Source organism: Scophthalmus maximus, chromosome 9, assembly GCF_022379125.1.
Source record: "Scophthalmus maximus strain ysfricsl-2021 chromosome 9, ASM2237912v1, whole genome shotgun sequence".
Classification (NCBI taxonomy): domain Eukaryota; kingdom Metazoa; phylum Chordata; class Actinopteri; order Pleuronectiformes; family Scophthalmidae; genus Scophthalmus; species Scophthalmus maximus.
This window is the reverse complement of record NC_061523.1, coordinates 19777660-19799411: the sequence shown is the minus strand read 5'-3', so window position 1 is coordinate 19799411 and position 21752 is coordinate 19777660. Positions and strand designations below refer to the sequence as shown.

Sequence of the window (21752 nt, the reverse complement as noted above, 5' to 3'; positions counted from 1 at the left end):
TTATTTAATGAGATATTTTCATTTCCTTTTACTGATTTGAATATCCAACCTATTCTATATGTAAAATAACCAATCAGTGTTCCCCAACAGTCATGTCATCATGCCCTCTTGAGATACTGTCTTGACATTCCTGTCATGCAGTATGTTGGTACGTCAAAACAACTTATCGTATAATTCATACATGGGAGAAGAGCCACATGGTTTCAGTGAAATCCCATTAAAATTTGATGGATGGAAAATTCAGTCTTCCCACAGCGTTGAAATATGTTATCATGTCATTAGTTCAAGGTCTGTAATAACTCATTAATAACTCATTACACAAAAGAGTATGTTTGAGTTTGACTTCACCTGTACTAATATAATTTATATAAAGATTGTAGAGTATGTTTTCTTATTATTTACTATTAACAAAATAATGTTTTTAAAGTATTTGTAAAGTGTACAAATCTAAGTTTGAATATGTAACAATGATTCTGAAAGTTTCATATTCACCGTCGACTGGGTATTTTGCGATGTAGTCTTTTCGGTGTACTGTTCTCTGTGGGATCAACACAAGTGCTATTGTTTCGTTTCCACACGCCGTAGGACATTTATAAAAAGTTAGACTTTTCTTTGCCAGTTTTTTTGCGCAGCTTGCCGCCACTTTGCATCTTTAAACCTCTGATGCTGGTTCCTCCTTGAGCAACAGGTTTCCCCCAGAAATAACTGAAACCCCACTGCTGCTCTCTTGATGCATGTCTACACGCACCCTAATGTCTGCCAAAAAGGCTTTTTTGTTTTAAAAAAATAGAACCACTCAACAAAAAAAAGTCATTGGGTTCGATGACTATCTTTTGGGTTGACTTGAACATGTGTAAATCAATAACACCTCCCAGTCAGTGGGTAGGAAATATTCACTAATTGTATGCAGTTTTTGAACGTTAGAGATGTAATCATGTCTGACTGACTGAGTTGACAGTGAGTTGCCAAAAAAGAGGGGGGGGGTGGAAGTGCATTGAAATGAGATAAACCCTGAATATTGGAAAACCTATTGGCTCCACTCCATTGGGCAAATGTGTCTGTTTACTCCAAGTCCTCGAAGGGCTGCGCTTCTGAGTTTGCCAGCTACTGGAACACTCATGGTCACATTTGCCTTCCGTTGCCATGGTACTGCTGGCAGAACTTGCTAGATAGTGATGATCACTTCTGAACACCTTTAGCATCCAGCTCACTCTTGGCGAAATGCATTGAGACACGGAGAGAGAGAGAGAAACAGCATGCAACAATTTGTGTGCGTGTCTGTCCGTCTCAAGGATCGGAGGAGGCATAACCCAGCAGTTTCATGATTCTGTGAAAAACTAAGCAAAAAAATAAAAATAAACTACAATTCGCTAGATCCCCATACCCGAAGGCCTGCCACAGTGAGAATATTTATTTATTGTGTTGATTTTGCTTCCCACTTTGTGAATGATTCATGAGTTAATTCATACAGTAGATAACAAAAGGTGAAACAGTTCATCCATACATCAGGAGCTTAGCCAAATATTCCACAGCCCCTGTTGCTAACCTCTGAATGGTATATTGCTCATCAAGGATTTATGAAGCATTTGGAAATATGTACAAAATGGTTTTTTTTTAAATTTTGAGGCAGAATTAATTTCACATTAGCCTGTAAAGAAAAAAATGCTATAAATATGCTGTTGTTGATGTGTCAATGTATGTGGTAAAGACCTAATGAGTTTCAGTGCTGACTTTCATTAAATCAGATGGTTTTTTGGGGGTAAAATGCAAAAAAAAAGAAAGTATTCCGATGAAACTGAATTATGAAATAGCCCTGGAAAATTGAGGGTCAGTGTTGGATCTTTTTGATATTTTGTATTTATTTATTTATTTATATTGTTTTTGGGTTTTTTACTTCATAGCAGCTGTGTTTCCATTTAACTTCCAAATCCAAATTCGGTGAAAGTAGTGCAGCACAAAACATCAAGGTCATTTGTGGGGGGGGCAACCTTGCTCTTGCCAATGAATCAGGCTGTTTAAATGAAAGGATTGCTTCTTGTGTTTACTGTGTTGAAGTCAAAAGTGTTACGAGTCAGAATGGATTCATTGTTTTCCAGTGTGCAACATCCTTAAACTAATGTCGTGCGGAGAATTTGAATCTGAAAATCTGAAAAAACATGACTATGTTACACTCTCTCTTAGTTAGCTACAGCTATCCCTTCCTCTTTGCACTGGTTGAACGCCTGGAAGTTTTTGCAACAGATGACTCGGATAGCTATAATCTCTCTTCTGGTTTTGGACTGTTCAGCTTCATCTGGATTGAGGGCGCAAACATTCAGCAGAGCAGTTAAAGAATTAGCATTAGCGCTATCCACTTGCGCGAGCAGGCGATACTGACTCGCAGCAATGCCAGCTGTCCTCTCCGCGGGGAAAAGTGATCGTGTTTTACAGAGTATGCACAGTGAGGGGAGGCAATTCACAGATGGGTCTGTAGTCAAAGTGTTTGGATGAGAATGTCATTAGAGTTCACCCATTTTAAAGAGAAATGGAATAGTATAAAGTTTAATAATATCAACACGTGGCGGTCTACGCTAATCCCCAATTTGAGCGACTTTAAATCAACATATATATTTATTTTGTCCAGTGATTAGATAAGAATTTGTATGATCGATTAAAGAATGGGGGAAATGCATGGTCACATTTCTATCATTGTTATGCCAGTTATTACACAGCACGAGGTGAGTTGTAGAATAGTTGCACTAATGTAGGACCAAAACGGTTAATTTGTTGAAAAGGAAAATAACTGATAGTTTGTCTGCCACCAGCAAAGTCACGTGGAAAATGGTATATCTGGAGAACTGTAATCGAGCTGAAACCCTTAGTGGTCCAGTATGTTGTTTGAGGAGGGACAGTTCCATCACAGATATTTATTTTCTTCCCCCTAGCGCTCTGTAAAAGGGGCCTCATGCGGTGCCATGCAGGAGGTCTGAAACAATCAGGGCTTGTGACCTCACCTCAAAGAAAAACAAGCAGTGAACACATCCATAACAAGTCTTCCGGCATCCCAGTGTGTAAAACAACATCAACATAACCCAACCACTGAGTGCCCATACTTTTTTTTTTTTTTAAAGGCCAGCAAAAAAAGAAAAGAGGCCATAATGGTTCCCACTTCTACGTCCAATTAACTTGGAGGCAACCTGTCACTATCCATTTGCAATCATTATGTACGTTTGCATGAGTAATGAGAGAAAAAATACAACAGGTGAGGCACTCCCTCCCTGTTGCGGATGATAAAGTTGCAGCTCGACATCTTTGATTACAAACCATTAAATGGCAATGGAGGCAGTTCGCAGTCTATTGCATCCATCATTACAAAAGAGCATGGATTCCTACTAAAGGCATGGGAGAACTGGAGATACTCCGGCTCTTAAATCAAGATTATAATACATTACACGAAGTGAGCATTAATAAATAGTTTAATTTGTTTTAATTTAAATACAAAAAGGCAGCGGTTAAACAGCTAATTATTTCAAGAACTTGTCTCGCTGTTGATGCTGTCTGAGAGATTTATTTCACAGATATTCAGCTGCAGTATTCTATATTTTCTATGAAGCCGTGGTAAAGCAAATCAAGCGGAACCAAATTTGAAATCAGGAATAGCCTCAAGACATAAAAATGAGGTAAGCAGGGCCGGGGCCAAGCCTTCATGGGGCCCTGAGCTGAATTTGATTTGGGGACCCCACCACCACCAAATTTACAATATTGTTCTGGTGGGCAATTGTGATTTGGTGTTAATTTACGCATTAATCTTCATAGTGATACAAGAATAAGTGCAAAAGCAAATATAAGCAAAAGAAAGGGAAGCAGAGAAGGAAACAGAGGTGGTGATGGCCACCGTCAGGTCGGCTCTGAAAATGTTACTTGGCTTCAAGAAATTAATGATCAAAACTTGTGTCCAATAAGTAAGATACGTTTTCTTTTTGTTGTTTTTTTACAAATGTTTTGGTGGTGATAACATGAAAAGGAATTTCACTGTTGCAACAATTATATTACACCATAAAACAAAAGTGGTCTGTCCCCATCAGCTGGCTGATGGATTAGTCTTTGCTTATTTCGACGGCTGAGAACCAAATTAATTACAATATCCCCCCAAAAATAATGATAGAGAAGGAATAATATTTAAGGAGTCATGGTGAATCGCATTCATAATTTTACAAAATGAACAAATATGTTAGATCACATCATGCTACAAAAATAATCTACATATTTTATTACCTTAAAGACTAAAGTCTTTTGAGGATGTTACCAGCCACAGCATCTATTCCTAAAGTCATTATACACACGAATCCAAAGCGCCCAAACAGACTTTTTAAAAGGATTCACTTAAAGAGATGTAAAGGTTCTGTAACTCACTGATGCAAGAAATTGGGGTACAAATTGTCACGCTGTGTCACTCAGTAGGTGGGAATTAGGGGTTAATTTCCTGCAGAGGTCAAGCATGTAACAAAAGATTTGCACTCAAGGGGCTGTAAGGTTATTTAAATGGAAACATCCATCAAAGACCATATGCTACTTTTGTTTTTGCACCGGTCTGGGAGCACCAAAGCCGTTTTCCCACCCAACATGCAGAACACAGTTGCCACCGTACACTTTTACGGCCACTAAGCGGATCACTTTATGTTAATTCAGGTGAAACATTTAATGTTTTTGCTGCCCAATTTCAACAGAATCATGTCCAGATGTTAGAGCCCAGCTGCACTGTTGTACACTTTAGCGGCAGACCCATTCAAAGACGTTTCCAAGCCAGAGTATGTGCTCATGTGTACAACAGCAATTGTGATGGCGAAACCATGCAACACTTCGTAAGAGTGTGTTATGTTATCCCAGATACTATGCCACCATTAAATATTTATTCAAATCTCTGCTTAGAAGAGCCAGCTGTTGTGCTGCCCCATTTAGCTGCACTTCTGGCTGCGTCTGAATCCTTGAAGCAAGAACTTCTCTGCCCGCGGGGTCTTAGACAGTTCCTCTGCCCACTGGTATGGGAGGTAATTGAATAACCCCGTATGTGTCAAATATTTTTTGATTAATCACACAGGGGCAGCGGGTATGTACATCAGGGTGCTTAGCCGAACCGTCTACTGATTGGACTGTCACAGGTTTTTGATCCAAAACATAGCCATTTTGTGTGAAACGCCCTTGAGCAGAAGACGGAATGATGACCGAGTCCAGGTGTTCCGCTTCAGAGCGGCCGTGTGCTCTGACTCGTATGATGACAATGCATACATTTGCGTCATGGAAGGAAGAAAAAGAAGTTTTAATTACAGTGTTTTGTATTAAGATGGAAGTTTGTTTTAATGCTTTGGAGAAACAATCATAGCTTTTCTATTCATGAAGTGAATTGATGTATTGCTTCTGGGGAATTCTCTATTAATATGCTTTGGGCTAACAGCACATTTGCTTAAACAGTAACAACTATAAAAAGTATGGCCTCTGACACAAAAAGAATATATATGCCTTCAGCATCGTTTATATGAAATGCCAAATTCAAGTGATAGCTGAAAGGGAGAATCGTTTTTTAAAATGGACTACCGGAGCGGTGATTATTTCAAGGTGGAAAGCTGTTTTTGTTGAATGAATAATCAATGTGTTCTATTCCTACATAGCAGTACGTATGGGTGTGTCATGAATGTGGAAATGACATTATGCTGTATGTCTCCTGGTCTCCTTTCCATGCTGTTCTTGTTGAGGTCGGAGGTCCAACAAAGGCATCTTTGAAAAATGCCTCTCCAACTGATGTGTTCGGTGATTGCTTTGTCTTTGTGCTCACATTCAAATATAATCAATCATTTTTTTCTTCTATTCAGTATAATGTATGTGTTGTTTGCCATGAACCTTACACACAATGTGAGTGTCCTAAGTGGCAACCTATTGTGACGTCGCCCATTGGTCTGCGAACTGCTATTTTGAAGCCTCAGTCATTTTGACAAGCACCGTCATGTTTTTTTTTTACAACCAGATGTAGGGGCTCGTTCACTGCGCGCCCACCTTTAGCTGCAGCCATGCACCGAATGGATGGTACCAGCTGTCAGTCACGCTGCATTCATGCTCTGATGCGTACCATGCTTCATTGTCTATTCTCTACACGAGACCAAATTTGACTAAATGAATATCATGATGTATTAAAGAAGACTTGAAACTAGTGATGGAGACTATGAACTCCTCTGGAAAATGTTTACTGACGTTATAGTCAGTGGAGTCGCCCTCGTCGGTCATTCCAGAGAATACAGGTTTCAGGCACTTCCCCGTGGTCTTCTTTTTCCGAACCTGGCGACTACATCCATTTTGACATATCCAGCGCAACCTGAGGATGTGTTCACATCCACTGCAACTCTGAACTTGGGGTACATGTGGAGGACATCTCCATCCTGCCTCCTCCACCCTCTAACCAGGTGCCACCCCTCGACTAAACCCGAACCAAATTCAATATTTCCGCTAGGTCGGAATGCGTCTAACACAAACAAATCTGCATGCTGTGAATTGCATGTCTGAGAGGGCAAGGACAATGTCTGAAACTGTTTCCGGAGTTGACATGTGAAACAGCTGTAGAGAGGTTAAGTCGCGGGCTCACGTTCTATGACATTATCAAGGACTGAAAACAGTTTGATCAGTCTATATGAGGGAAGAAAAAGAAAAAACCTGATGAACCTAAATTCTACTCAGTGCTTTGGTTCATTCACATTCAGTCTATAATTATGTGTTTTGTTTCAGTTTTATAGTAAATCAAGACTGAATGTGAATGAACCAAAGCACTGAGGCCTGTTAAGTATACACAGTATATTATTCTCTCTATCACTCAACAATGGTTTTGGATAAATAAAACTCTTACGGGGGGAGAGTGAAGCAATTTTAGGAAGAACAACACAGTTGGCAAATGTATTGTTTGCCCAAAAAAAGGACACATTTGTGACCTGAGCTCATGGCTCTCTAATGATATAATGACAACACTTTTTACAACATCAGCATTTTAATAATGTCCTCATCAGAGACAAATTAAGTGATACTCTGACAATTAACACTGAAATGCGCCTGATGGATTGATGAGAATGTCGCCATGTTCCCCGTGTAAAGTGTCTGCCTCCAACCTGCCATCTGGTGGGAAAATGGCATGAGAGTTGAAAGGCGTGTGACCATTTATTTGTGGGAAGGGGAGGGGAAGATGTCTTCACAAATGAGTCCTCAGAGCTGCGCGTGGCCCATGGAGAGAAAGGAGCAAGGAAGAAGGATGGAGAAAATAGAATGGTGCTGACGGGGGCGTTTTAATTCCGTCGAACTGATCTCACGTGTGAACTAGATTAAAATCATACATTCAAATAAATTAAATATATAAAAATAAATTGAAATCAGGGTTAATTTCTGGGGAACTTTTTTTTTTTTCTCGTTATTCTTAGAAAGAGGTAAGCGTTAGTTTAATGATTCTCAGCGTCAACACCAACTCAGTTGAGACAGTTTTTTTTTTTTTTTTTTTATCATTTCCATAGTGAGGAAACGATAAAAGGGGAGTGGAAAGGGAATCTCTTCCCAGGTACCCTTGTCTCACTTTGTGTCTTTTTTCTTTCCACATTGTCAGAGGCTACAGTAGCTATGACCCCCTGGAGCTACATCCAGGGGGTCAGATACCAGGAGCTGGGCGGGGGAACTGCTAATCTTAGCCATGCAGGCACCGATTACAGGGAGAGAGAGACAAAGCGAGACGGTTTATTTTCAAACCATAAAGAGACAAAGACATTTTTAAATAAAAAACAACAGTTTTTGTCTTTTTTCTTTTCATCGCGTCGCAGGTCGTGAGGCAGGAATCACAACCACCAAGGCGTGCAAGTGGATGAGATTTAGAAATTTGGAAGTGCATTTGGCGTATGTTCCTCAAACTCTTACAGTGGAGTCGTGATTTCTGTTTCCACTGCCATGGAATGTTATCGATTACAGGAAACTCCACAGGAAGAGTGTTGATGTTTTTGTGAAGTTCTTAAATGCCACTTTTATCATGCTGTGTTGTTGTGCACTTCAACTAACTGTACTTACTCTGCCATAACTTGTCAAAGTTTTAGTTGGTACATGACTCATTGTTTTGCACTAAAACAGGAAGAGAATATTTATGATTTCTTCTTCATCTCGAAAAAAAGATACTTACTGTGCTTCCTTAAACTTGAGGCCATGATTCAACCCACTCGAATAAAATATCCATCCGGCAATCACACATACTTTTGTGGTCAAGGCAGTGTGTGAACAAATATGAGCAGTTTTAATTTGTTTGAGAATTCGCATTCGTTAGATAGTTTAGAAATGTAACCAAATGGAGATGTAAAGTAAACTTACACCAAACTAAAAATAATATGTGTTTATTAGTGATCACTTGGAGATGCTCTGATGTCACCTGCATCATCGCCAGTTCAGGAAACGGATCATTATTATCATTTTAGAAACACTGCATGCAACAGACAGAACATACTTGAGACAATTTGGCATGAAGTACAACTATCTGAGATTCCTTGATCACCAACATCACAAACAGGCAGTGTGATGATAAATCTATAACAAGTTGTCTAGCCATAGATGTAAGAACACACTTGTGTATAAGAAGTTGAATATAATCAAGAACATCTTGCGGATGTGATAAGGACGTGAGAAAAGGATTTTTCTTTTTCTTTTTTTAGAGTGATCACTAGCAGAAGTGGAAATAAGAGGCGGCAGGGCGAATCAAGAGGAAATAGCAGGACTGGGACCATGAAGTGTCCCTTTTTGTCAGAAAGGAGAGATGAGTTTCAGCTTTCAACAGAGGAAATGTTCTATTCATGTGTATCCGCCGATTTGGGCAAGGCTGGGTGATCTGAAACTGAACGGACATTTTCTCTCTGCCAAATTATTGGCAATCTGATGTGCTGCAATATTTTCCTCAGCCATTAACTTCCAGTCCCTCTCATTATGTCATGGTGAACGCACTGTAAGAACTCGGCAATTCAAGTCTCCTATCATAGACTGTTACCGGGTCTGGAAAGTGAAGCCACTGTGGAAGTGCCTGAAACGAATGACCAGCAGTGGGCAACTCCACAGGTTGAAAAAGAAGTCAGTTTTCTATAGAGGTCTAGGAGAAAAGACTCTACTTCCCACTTGATTTATAACATCAGTGAAACTCCCGAGGAGTTTATAGTCTCAATCTCTAGTTTCAATTCTTCTTCAATCCATCATGATGTTCATTTTGTAAATGATGGTCTAATTTAGAGTATAAAAGATTATAAAGCACAGTATGCATTGGGCTGGGGATCATACTGTAGTAATACAGACTACCTACTACCTAAAGGAAATTGATATTAAGTCTTAAAATGAGTGATCCCGCATGATAGCGCTGAGAATCCTTTGAAATCTGCGAGACTAAAAAACATGATTCACGTGGGATTGTTTCTAATTCAATGGGAGAATGTCAAATGTCTCATAATGTACATCATATTCCCAGTAGAATCACCTGATTCAGGGTTGCCTTTCATGTTCTTGCTTTTCTTTTCCCGGGGTCAAGTATGGGCTTTAATGCTCTTGAAACCACACCATCTAATTTTAACTACCACTCACACATTTTATAGAGGGACTATCTGCAGAGAGTGGCGGCGTGTTTCCTGTTGTGCTCCAGTTGCTCAAGTGTTAGTGCATTATGATTCACCAAAGCACATGGATGAAAGCCCGTTTGCCTGGTGTAAGTGTGAGACTCAGCCGATGCGAGCGATGGCTAATGGCTGCGTGATAATGAGGAGAGGAGGCGAAATGGACATGCCATTCCTGTGAGTGAGTCTCAGTCACTAAGAGATGCATCTCTTACCAAGCAGAAGTACAACGCTTAATTGGTTCATTTCATCAGAAAGATTTTAATTGGGTGACGCACTGTGAGATGGATGAATCAGTTTGCATGGAATAAAAGACAAAGGTGCTATCCGAGGTAGATGGTTTAGTGTGATGTTGATAGGGCCCATTAGATCAACATAAAGATTATTTTTTTCTGACGATAGCTTTTAATACGTAAGGAAGTGTCTGCTTTTGTAGAGGTGCTTTAGACTTAAAATACAAAGAAACATGCTTGGCAGCAATGCTGGATGTGGAGGCCGAGCACTCAGCGAGACAGAGCAGGAGCCCACACATATTGTAGTGATGGGTGGATGAGGAGCAAACTAGCTAATGGAAATTCTCATGTGCATATTATGACCCCTAAGTGTATCAAGATGACCATCTGCCACAGACTTCTACACGTAAACATCTACAAGGAAAGTAATGAGTTGCAAATGTATGCTAACTATCAAAGCATCACCTGTGTTTTCACGAGAGGAGCAGTGCTGTATTTAGAAAGCCTGTTAGCAGAATATTTTATTTGCTAACTATTGGATATCAAAAAATTATAGACCTCACACCGACCTCACACCGACCTTAAATGGCAACATTTAAGGTCGGTGGAAATTCAGGTGCTCCTCTGTGACAGGGAAATTTAGATATATTTTTTTTGTTTTCAGCTTGTTTATTTGTTGCAGCTCTTTCTGATTCAGAATGACTGAAATGGCAAATCACTGTGACAATGATTACTCAGAACCGCCAGTCAATTATTTCGGAGATAAAGAATATTCCTTCAATTATCATTTTTCTCTCGTATTTTAATAAGTGAAGGCAATTATTACATATTGAGGAGAGGTGTTAAACCTTCTATTCGCTCTCAGCCTATTACTTTACTGATGATATGTGTTCCACAGTGACACTGGCTGATCCTTTTCAATCTATTCACACTAAAACCCTGAAGCCAGAAACAGAATTTAAATGACAAACTTCAGCAGCCAGCATAACATTATTTTCCAGATTTCCTGAAGCTGAACAAAATCTTTATATGGTCACTGAATTGCAAAAAGCAACATGTGCTTTTCCTGATTTTTTTCAGCGCTTCCACAGAGCCTTAAAAAGTGAAGGAACCCCAGGAAGAGCGCCATCAAAAACATCAGAAAAATTGATTGGATTATGGAGTTGATAAAGTTCCATTAATTTCAGTCTTGCTTTTAAACGTTTGTGCAGTTTAAATAACTACAAAATTAAATCAACGTGGAGCCACTAACTTCTACTGCAGCCTGGTCACAATTTGTCACTATGAAGTATGTGTGCCATCTCTTCTCATCAAAAAGAAAAAATATATATATATTCTTCTGGAACTAATAGGTTAATAGGGTTTCTGTTAATTTTAATTTCATCCAATATCGGTATGTGCAAGTTCAGCTAGATCTGGCATGAGAACAGCACATTGAGTGCTCGGTGTAAGCCTATTGAAAATAAGAATACGAAGGCCACACCGATGTCTGCAAGAAAATTCTCAAATTGGAACTATATGTTTAATAGTAGAAGAGTCATACAGCCAACGGAATTTCCAGCAAACACACTCACACATTACTATTGCATAGATGACGTACATGTATGTACAGTATGTTTCAAAAATAACATCAATACACTTCTCTAAATGGACTATTGTCTTTGACTCAGTTTATTGAGTATTGATTCCAAGTATTATTATCACTCAAAGAAAGATGAACTCATAATGTAGACATGTATGTCAATGGTGCATCCTGCAGTCAGTTTCTTGATTTTTTTTTTTTGTGTGCTTGGTTATGTTCCCTGGGGTTTGTTAAACTTTGTTGTTGACAATAGTACGGAAACACAGAACAAGAGGGACCTCATAACCTTGCACACAACCTAGAGCGGTGTATTACATTGGGTCTGTAGGTATATCTCAGCCCATCTGTTTATTGTACTGAAGTAAAATACGACTTGCCTGAGGCTCCTGTTACATCAAATTCTCCTCCTCTTAGACTTTGATTACAAGCTGTTTGTGTACAGGTTTTTTTTTGGAAACATTTTTGATGAATTACCAAATGCAGGATTTGGTGGAGCATTGTAATACAGCCAAGACGGGACTATATTGAGATTTGTGGCCACAGGGAATAGCCATACCTATGAAAAAGTACCACGTGGGGCAGTAAAAACTGGCCTATCACCTTTGTCCCATTTGGTAGAAAGTGATATTTCCACATATTATTTGATAATAAAGCAGGTCCAAGAGGCAACCCGCCGTGACGTCACCCAGTGGTTTGTGAACTGACATTTTGTAGGCCCAGATTTTCGCATTTTGGCTAACGCCATCTCGATTGTTTGACACCAGAAGTAACAATATGTGGAGTGAGGGGTGGGCTTGACTGAGACTAGACACGTCTACCTACACCTTCAACCATGCATCTATTGGACGGAACTAGTTGTCAATCGCACGCTTTCCATGCTCAAATGCATTACCATGTTTTATCATCCATTTTACTTATATATTAACCCATTTTACTTTAACATCATACCATATTGAAGAAGACTTCCAGAGATTGAGACCATGAACTTTACTGGTGTTATAAATCAAGTGAGAAGTAGAGTCACTTTCTCATAGACTTCTATAGAAACTGACTTCTTTTTGCAGCCGTTGGAGTCGCCCTCCGCTGGTCATTTGAGAGAATACAGATTTCAGACACTTCCGCATTGGCTTCACTTTTCAGGACGCGTGACTTTGTCCATTTTTATATGCAGTCAATATGGCCCGGCCCCTAACTGGCCATGATTACCGTTTGCATGATATGGTTTAAATCAATCTAGAATAAAAACCACAGAGCATTCATTCTTTTCCCCAATCATTGTGCAAAATGTGTTGATAACCTTTGATGGGAGGCAGCTCCAGAGTCATTGAATTGATTCCTCTCACATCTATGTAGTAATTTGTTCTTGTGGATGTAAAGAAATTGATGAACGCTATAAATATCTGATAACTCTTTTTTCGTTTTCCCATCTGAGGACGGCATGAGATAAGGAAATATTGTGGGCAAAGTCGGGACTAGAAACTGTTTTATCTGAACAATTTTTGTCGTGTAATTTTCATTTATAAAATGCTTCTGATGGCAGCATTAACATGTTGCCGTGTGAGATTACAGTATATGATACGGAGCGGATGAAACAGACACCTGCTCTGCTCACTTTGGCAGAAGAAAAAAAAAAATAGCCCAGGTGCTCTGTGTCTGTCATTCTCTCCGTCTCTTACTTCCGTTTCAGTTTCTCTCTGGCGTGTTTTCATGATGTGCCCTGTCTGTGAGTGAGTGTACAATGCGTAGGCAACAGCATGTGTGTGCTCCAGCGATCCCAGTGGTGCCTCGCACCGGTTTTGCCTACAAGCTAGCGACCTATTTTTTCTCTGCGCTGAATGAAGCAGACATTTGAACAAAGAGAGAGAGCCACCGAGAGACGGAGAAGGAGGGAGTGCAGATCAGTTCCTCCGCTTTTATTCAGGCCTGTGGATTAATTACCCTGTACCTAAACCTGATCCTGTGCTGTGAGCGAGACACTTTGGCATTACCCTGATCAATAATGCATTTTTCTGTCTCTCCATTTAATTTGCACACAGGCCCCACACACTGGCATCACTATCAACCCCAGAAAAGTGCAGGAGACACCCGATACCCAAAGTGCAACACTCCGCCCCCACCCTGATGCCATGGTCCATGGCACCCCCTCCCCTCTCTGTTGCTCACCCACAAATTGATTCTCTCTTAATGTCCTGTATGGTAAAATACATATGTATACATCTCCTCAATCCGAAGGAGCAGCTTAAAAAAGAGAAATGGCATTTTGGATTACCTCATGAGTACGATTTACAAATGTGTTCCTGTTTGAGTTGAAATTGTGACTTTCTCCATTTCTAGGGACGATTACTGGGCAATTTCAGGGAGGGCTTAGGTTTAAAGAGCAAGACAGTGTGAAGCGGCAGCTACAACGGATAGATCAGTGCTGCTTTCAAGACGTCAAACAATCTGTTAGTAGCGAGGGCGATCCAACGGGGAAAACAGGTACGTCATCTGATCTTTTGTGATTTGCCTGCTGTGTGTTTGGACCTGCACTGAAAGGAGAGCCGTATGTCGAGACCTAAGACTCTGGCTTCGTAAAGCTTGTGGTTTTCCTGTGAACCTTAATTGAATAGCCACTCTTTGAATGTTGACCAGGCATCTCGTGACTTGGTGATCCGGTGGCCAGATCTGCGTTATCAGTGTGTTAGGGTTTTACCTGTGGCAATATATAAGCACAATAAGTTTAAAACAATTATACTGGTAGATTAAAAAACTGGGACGATAACCAGTTGATATGTTGCCCTGTTCTATTTCTTGTTCTATTTGATAATCAGGTTAAAGTGGGTCAGCAGATAGCCTGTGTTTTTGATAAGATAAAAAAAAGTTTACCTTCAGTACTGTTACATTGTTTGTTACATTGAAGTCTCACAAAAGCATTGAAAGCAACCCTTACTTACAAATCATTTGCAAAACCATTTTCTTATTTTAAGTTCTGCCAACAATTGCACGTGTCCTCATGTGCATCCATTGGTTCAATTTGTTTTATTATTTTTCTTTTTAATGCAACTGAATGCATTAGTCTGTTTTTGCTCACATTTGACCCCTATCTTGGTTTATTATCTAAGCTCTTCCCAGACAAGATGCAGTCCAGCCAACAGAATAATACAAACGGTGTATTGTGAATATAATACAGGCAGGAACAAATACAGTCATTCTTAAAAAGCCCTTATCTCGCCAAATGAGGACAATATACAATAGAGAAGTAAATACATCAATACAATAATAAAGAAATTAATTGAATACATGCATTTGTAGCATGTATGCATCACAATCTGATATACCTGGTCCAAATATGTCTTGTTCTCCATGTCAGAGTGGAATAAATCTAACTGAGTGCAGTGTGGTAATGCATTCGCCGAGATCCTCTCTCTGTATTGACAGGTGTCAGAATAGTGATGTGGTGGCCCAAGTGCAGCTGTCGCGACCAGACATGTAGAATCTCCTGAGAAAGTGTTGACGGGTGGATGAGCTGTCTCCCAACAATGCATTAATAGCATCATTCTGGAGCCTTTTTTCTGTTGCCGGGGCACTGTCCTGTTACGGGGTTAAAACCACAAAACAAGATCTGGACTCAGTGGGAACCCATATGACCCAAATAGTTATAGTTATAATAGTAAACTATATATCAGCTCTGTATTCACTAGACTAGATTTCTCATGTCCACAGGCTGCATTGTAAGTTGTAACATGGCCGCACCGCTGCCACTTTAAACACACAACTGAACTGCACATTTATTGCACTTGCTAAGTGATTCTTATTCGTCAGTACCTGTATTAGAGATCCAGACTGACATCATTACTGCGCTTAGTGCTGGGGAGGATGCTGAGCCAATTAACCAGCTGCCTGACTTCTGGCAAAGCGGTGAACAAATAAACTCCCCTTTCCACTACCTCGCCTCTGTGTGCACAGAGGCGAGGCATCTCATCTCAGTTAAGTGCAATGGAATATGACTTTGTTCGTTTACGTTTGGCTCTTGAATTCTTGAGACAAAAGGTTGCAATTAACGGCTCATTCAATCAGTATTAACCCCACGACACCATTTGATGCCAAATAATTTCACTTTGGCAGAGGAGGGGAAATTGTAAAGGAGCATTTCCCCCCCCCCCAACCCCCTCCATCTCCATGTCGTCTTTATTGTAGGGAGGAGGTGGGTGTGAAGACGTTGGAAGCACATCTGTTCGTTTATCCGTCATATAATAGTACAACACACTGACTGAGTTCAATGTAAAACATCAGTGCCAAACTATAGTGTCTGCTGATCAGTAAAATATTTACATTTACAGAGATTTCCACTCGGCAGACTGTATTCTAACATAGATGTGACCCGAGGCTGCCAGTTACATGTGTGTACTGTAAAGGCCAATAATCTTTTTGGTGGGTTCTCATCTTGTTATCAGTTACATAGGTCTACAAACACTATTGTGACTTCTTTGATAACCAATATAGTGATCTTCATGACATGTATGTAGCATTGTTATTAAGATTCTGGTTGGCTATTTGCAGACAATTGTTTTGTATACACTGCTGCATCACTTTGCAGAAGGATGTAATGATGAAAAAAGATGGGACTACATACCATACATCTCAAATTAATGCAGCATGATGTATTTGTGATTTGTAATGATTCAGATGGTCTGTATGGAATCTTGACGGAAACTCTTGAGGTCATATCATACAGGTTAGGCCAAAAAATAAATTAAAGAAAAGTTGTGCAAAAGATTTAAAATCCTGTTCATAAAAACTAATGTAGCATTTTTAATCAGCATTTCCACACACCAGTGTTTTCATAGTCACACGAGAGTCCTAGGTATCAGTTAGCTCTCAAAATAATAAGAGGTAATGGCGGATGGAGGCATGACCAGGGGTGTTTGAATGGTCCCTCCTGTTATGTGAATGGGTGTGTGAGAGCAGTGGGTGGCCTGAATATCCTGTAATTATCTTAAAATCAAAATGCTTTAAAGGTCTCTGGACACAGAAATGCAAACATGCGTTGTACCCTTTGGGAAGGCATAATCTTGTTCACACGACTTTCCGATGTAGTTTTGGCCTAAAGTATTTCAAGTTCACAGGTAACCAGCACTGCTACTGATTCTCCATTACTGGGTTGACAGCAGAGGAAGCAATTTAAGTGTCTCATTTAATGCAGGCTAATGAAAACCCAGAGGTAGAAATAGTTGTGTACTGCAGACACAAATGTTTCCGGTTCACACCTGCCTCTCTGCATTCGTCCATTACAGACAAAACTAGCTATAAAATCCAGACAGTCGTGTAGTTTATAAAAAAGTACCACATTACTAGTAATTCATCTTTATGTATAAGGGCTGCGTGTTGTGTTCTTGGAGACAAAGCCGAAAGGCAAAAATGAAAAAAAAGGAAGCAATTTTCAGCCAGATGTGCGACCAGGGTAGCTCTGGGACACAGTAATATACCCTTGTAACTCAATCTCTGAGCAGAGCACTGAATGGAGAAATGTAGCTTCTTTGACTCACACCATTCTCACATCCCCCCGTTGTGACCTTTTTCACTTCTCTTCCGCTTATGGGACTGCACTGATCCCGCAGCAGCCATTTAAGCAAGAGGAGAACAGTAAAGAGATAGCGGAATAATGTTTTGCTTCCATTTACGGTCATAGCATAGCGGTAGAAGAGCTTGTATACAGATAGTGCCGCACCAAAGTAAGCACACTGGCACGGTAAAGCAGTTGCAATATGAGTTGAATGTTATTTTATGATTATACATTTTCCTCAAGCAAGATAATTGCCCTTAAACTACTACAAGCATGCAACAGACCAATCGGCTTTCTTGAAGGTCACTCCTCGTCAGCAAGGGGTTAGTCGTGCCATCTGAAACGCACGTTATCTTTTGTGCTTTAGCTGCAGTATTGCTTCTTTGAACAGGGGCCAATTCAATCCTATGGCCTTGATTTAGGGACCTGGTTATGCAGATTTAGAAAAATCTGAGCAATGCCTCAAGCACTGTACCAAATGATTTGAAAGATCAACACATGATGTAGAACCTTGTAAATATTGTAGCCCCCACAAAGTCACTTAGGACTTAGCACAAAAATACCTCCAGCTTTGATGAATTGCATGCATAGGAAATGAAGGACTGCACTTCTTGGTCCTCTGAATTGCAGTGGCACCACTCAAAAAGCAGCAATTGGTACAATAGCTTCCATTCCCCTGAGGTATAATTGTTTCAGACAGATTCTTTGAGCTTCCCCATTTCTTAACAAGCTTAACAGTCAAGAGTGACCTCTTCAAAGATCACAAGTGGATGGTTTGCTTATCTTTTCACGCGTTGATGCTAGAATAATCTCCACATAAACACATGCACGCACACAGCACAATCATTCGTCACTTATCTTAAAAAAATATAGAAAACATTCCATTCAAAATGTATCAATTGTTTATATATCATCCTTTTTTTACATAGCACAACTTATTCTTAGACTGACAGATGAAGAAAATATTTTTAAAATGGCTTCCATGGCTCTAGGGTCAGATAGGAGGGCCCCTCACAGAATATATATATATATACATATATACATATATATATATATATATGTGTATATATATATATATATATAAAATATAAACATGTGTATCATTTGACCTTTGTCCCAACTATTAATCTCATTCAGTGGCATTCATCAATGTTTTGAATAATGGAATGCAAAAAAGTGTTGCATGCAGTACATGAAATATGCAAAGCAATGTGTATGTTGCATTTGTTTTGTTAATCGATAACCATCCCGTAGAGACAATGAGAGGCACTGCTGTGGATGGAAATTTGTGCTAAAATAATAGGTAGCAAAAAATGTATTTCTGCTGTGTTGTGTTCAGTAGGCACACATAAACCAAATGAAGCATTCATATTGATTGTCACTTCCTTGGATTCCTCAGTTCAGGAGTGAGGAGGGGGGGTCTCCCTGTATCAGATGACACGGCTCATTGTTCACCATGGACTAATAAAGAGCTTTACTGGTGCCATTATGCATTCTCTGTTCCTAGTGACAGACTGATGACTGAAGCCTTAAAGATGGAAGCTATTTCACATTTAAACAATAACAGATGGTTGGCCCGAGTCACTGAATTGCCCCAGCAGACATAAACCTGCATGAATTATTATTTCAAATAGCTTGGATGCCATCATGTATGTTTTGGCTCATTTATATTTCTAACAGGCCTGCCATGAGTGTATATTTCTCCTTGGTTGAGAGCATATGCATTAAGACTGGAGAATGTTGTTTTAGTGTGTCACATCAGACCTGTGTAAGGTCTGATGTGACACACATAAATGTCATATGTCATAATGATTGCACACCTGGAGTTAAAATGGGATTACAGATTGTATCTATATGTTGTGTCTACATTTTGAAGATTTATTTTGACATTTTGGCTCTTTATCCTGTAGCTTCATAAACCACCTTTGACCTTTTCTTCCCAAAGTGTTTTTTCTTAGTTGACCGGTTTTTGAATCTACAACCAGTATCAGCTCCATAACATAGCAAATGGCTGATGTGGGGAAGAGAGTTGAGGTCTTGACGTGTTGAGTCAAGCGCATAAGGTCAACGGATGAGCAAAACAGCTTTTACAACTTTTTCTATTTACTGAATCATCAAAATAAGGAGTTTGTGGATTAAAGGGAACCGGGTGGTCCTTTGCCGAAAAAGCCACAGGTGAAATCTCATGTCCTTGTGCGGCGACAGAGGTCTACTTGCATGGCCGCCGACACATCTGTCTGTAATGACCCTTCTTAGCTTTCTTTGACCCACTTTACAGAGAGCAGAAACCAGCTGTGCGGATCAAAGCTTGACCTTTCTGTTTCTTGCCACTGTAGATAATTACCCAATTGCTTCCTCTCAATCATAAACTCTTAAAAGCATGAAGAAAAGGAAAATTGAGTCCGACTGTTGCCATGTGATCAAGGATTTCATGCTCTTTTCTTCTTCTCTGCAGCACCATCCAATAATCCTCATTGACGCATGTGATAGAAAATAATTGGTTTGGATTTTAGATACTTGTGTGACAAAATAAAGAATCTTCATAAATTTTGTAATTCCAATGAGTAAAACATGTGGAAAAACATGTGACTTAAGGTCAAGCAACATACTGTTAAACTTCTAAACCTCAATCTGAAGTATCTCTTGGCCAGCAACACTATAGATTCTTGAACTCGTCTTTCTATTCAGATTATCAATTCAGGCTTATAGTGTTGCTTACTGCTGCATTGTTATGGGTTTAAAGATGCTGACGATGATAACCACATCTCTTAAAACTAATGAAGTATTATTTTACTACATAATGAAGGGTATTGGTTCCTTTGGTATTGGCTGACAAATTGCTGTTTGAAATTAATGGCATTTGTAACATGTAAACCAGCCAGTAAAAAAAAAATCTATATATATATATGTATATGTACATATATATATTTTATTATTTTGGAATTTGCCCTTACCTGTAGATACAGAGAAAGAAAGAAACAGAGTGGCAGGCCGATACACAGAGAGAGCTTTTTGCCACCATGTACAATTTCAGAACACTTAAGTGATTCTCAATCCCAGCATGCCTTTGCCTGCCACCGCCATGACAGATGCTCCAAAATTGAATATAGATTTCAGTGAGCAAGGCAGGCGTGCCTGATGAATCTCAATTTGCCGCTGTCCATATTTCATAGTCACCACTATGGCGAGCTCGGGGGGAGGCAGTGAGAGCATTATGGCTGCACCTGCCAAAACTGTCAGTTGGCTATAGTGTCGAATGATGATCTGTACTTCATTAAAGCCCATATTTATCCCACACTAATTCAAGCCCTACATCATTTTATCGCCGGAAACCTACATGTGTGAGCAGGGAGAAAGGAAGACACATTGGAAATACACGTCCTTTCACAACTGCAGTGATCTAGAGATTAAAAAAAGAAGCCCACATGATGACAATTGCTCAGCAGCGGAAGACTGTGGAAATGGTTTACTGTGGCTTTGCGGGTGGAACAAATGTAGAGAGCTTCCCCAAGGGGGGGTGGGGGGGGGGGGGGGTGGAAGTGCCTTGGCCACTGTGTACCTGGTAGTCTATTTATAGTTTGTTTAGAAGTACTTATAAAGTGACACTGAATGCTTTTGTTTTGCAACTCAGTGCTCTTGTGGAGAATTTATGTTTTTCAAAAATGATGATGACGTTGGAGCTGTCAAATTTAAATGAATATAACTGTTTTTTTAATTTATAATCCATTCTTGACCCATTGTGTGTATCTGACACTGTGTCAATGTGTCTTCCGTTGACTGTTGATTTCTCAAAGTACACAGTATCTACCTTAAATCCAACCTCTATCATTCATTAAATACAACTCAGTACAATATGAATATATATATATATATATATATATATATATATATATATATATATGGTAACCACACCACAGAAAGCAAACCAACTAAGATGTAACATATCAGCTGCAGCACAGTGTAGAAATAGGAATTAGGCAAATTATGTGACATAATAAGCACGTGGAAATAGGACAAAGCATACAACACTCTGGTATAGCAGCTTAATTACCATGATTTTTTCAGAGGTTCTCTATTCATTATCCATCTCACCACGAGTTATATGTGCCGTCTCTGCCACCCAACCCAGCCAAGCACAACACAAATGTCTTAATCTAGTTTCAGACTGACACAGTTCTCATTTTTTCCATTCCTTACTCACTTTGTGTAAATAGCAAATGTGCTTGCGTTCATGAGGGCCCCCGCCGGCGTATTGGTTCAAAAACTGAGGTGTGGTCAGGAGCGTTGTTGGTACACTGCTATCGGGAGGCAGTGGAAACAAAAACCTTGTATGAAGGCAGTGGCGCTGTATTCCACCGTTATTTTAATGATGCACTATCAAGATATTCAAATGTGCCATAGTTGGGTTCACAACACGTGTACATTGTTGAAGCATTTCCTCTGCATTAAGTGTTCTACCTTGGAAATCCCCCTGTATAATAGCAACCTATGATTATACTGAGTAGAAACCTTTTGAACCTTCCACATGGCACAGCAACTTTCCTTTACTCTTGGTGAACTAGCAACACTGGATCTGTACGATATGTCCTAAATGCACTCAGGCCATGCGCTTCAGACCATGCACTTGAAATAAAGCTCAGAGAGTTATTTTTGTTATTTGAAGATATGCAGCTAGTGTACCAGACAGAAGTATAGACCTTTCTATATATGAAAAATGGCCGCCTCACTGGCCACCAAGTTGAAGCTACAGGGGCAAAATACAA

The 21752-nt window shown here is 39.7% G+C and overlaps 1 protein-coding gene across 8 annotated transcripts in view; it reads left to right on the top strand.

The window, feature by feature from the left end:
• The window catches only part of lingo2 (leucine rich repeat and Ig domain containing 2), a 178636-nt gene that overhangs the window by 77296 nt on the left and 79588 nt on the right, over positions 1 to 21752 (top strand). For 7 of the 8 annotated variants that reach the window (XM_035650497.2, XM_035650502.2, XM_035650501.2 and 4 more), the window contains one exon: positions 13484 to 13925. The exons of the other annotated variant lie outside the window; for it this stretch is intronic. The gene's annotated coding sequence lies outside the window, so the exon portion shown is untranslated. The remainder of the gene's footprint in view (positions 1 to 13483; positions 13926 to 21752) is intronic. 8 annotated transcript variants of the gene reach the window in all.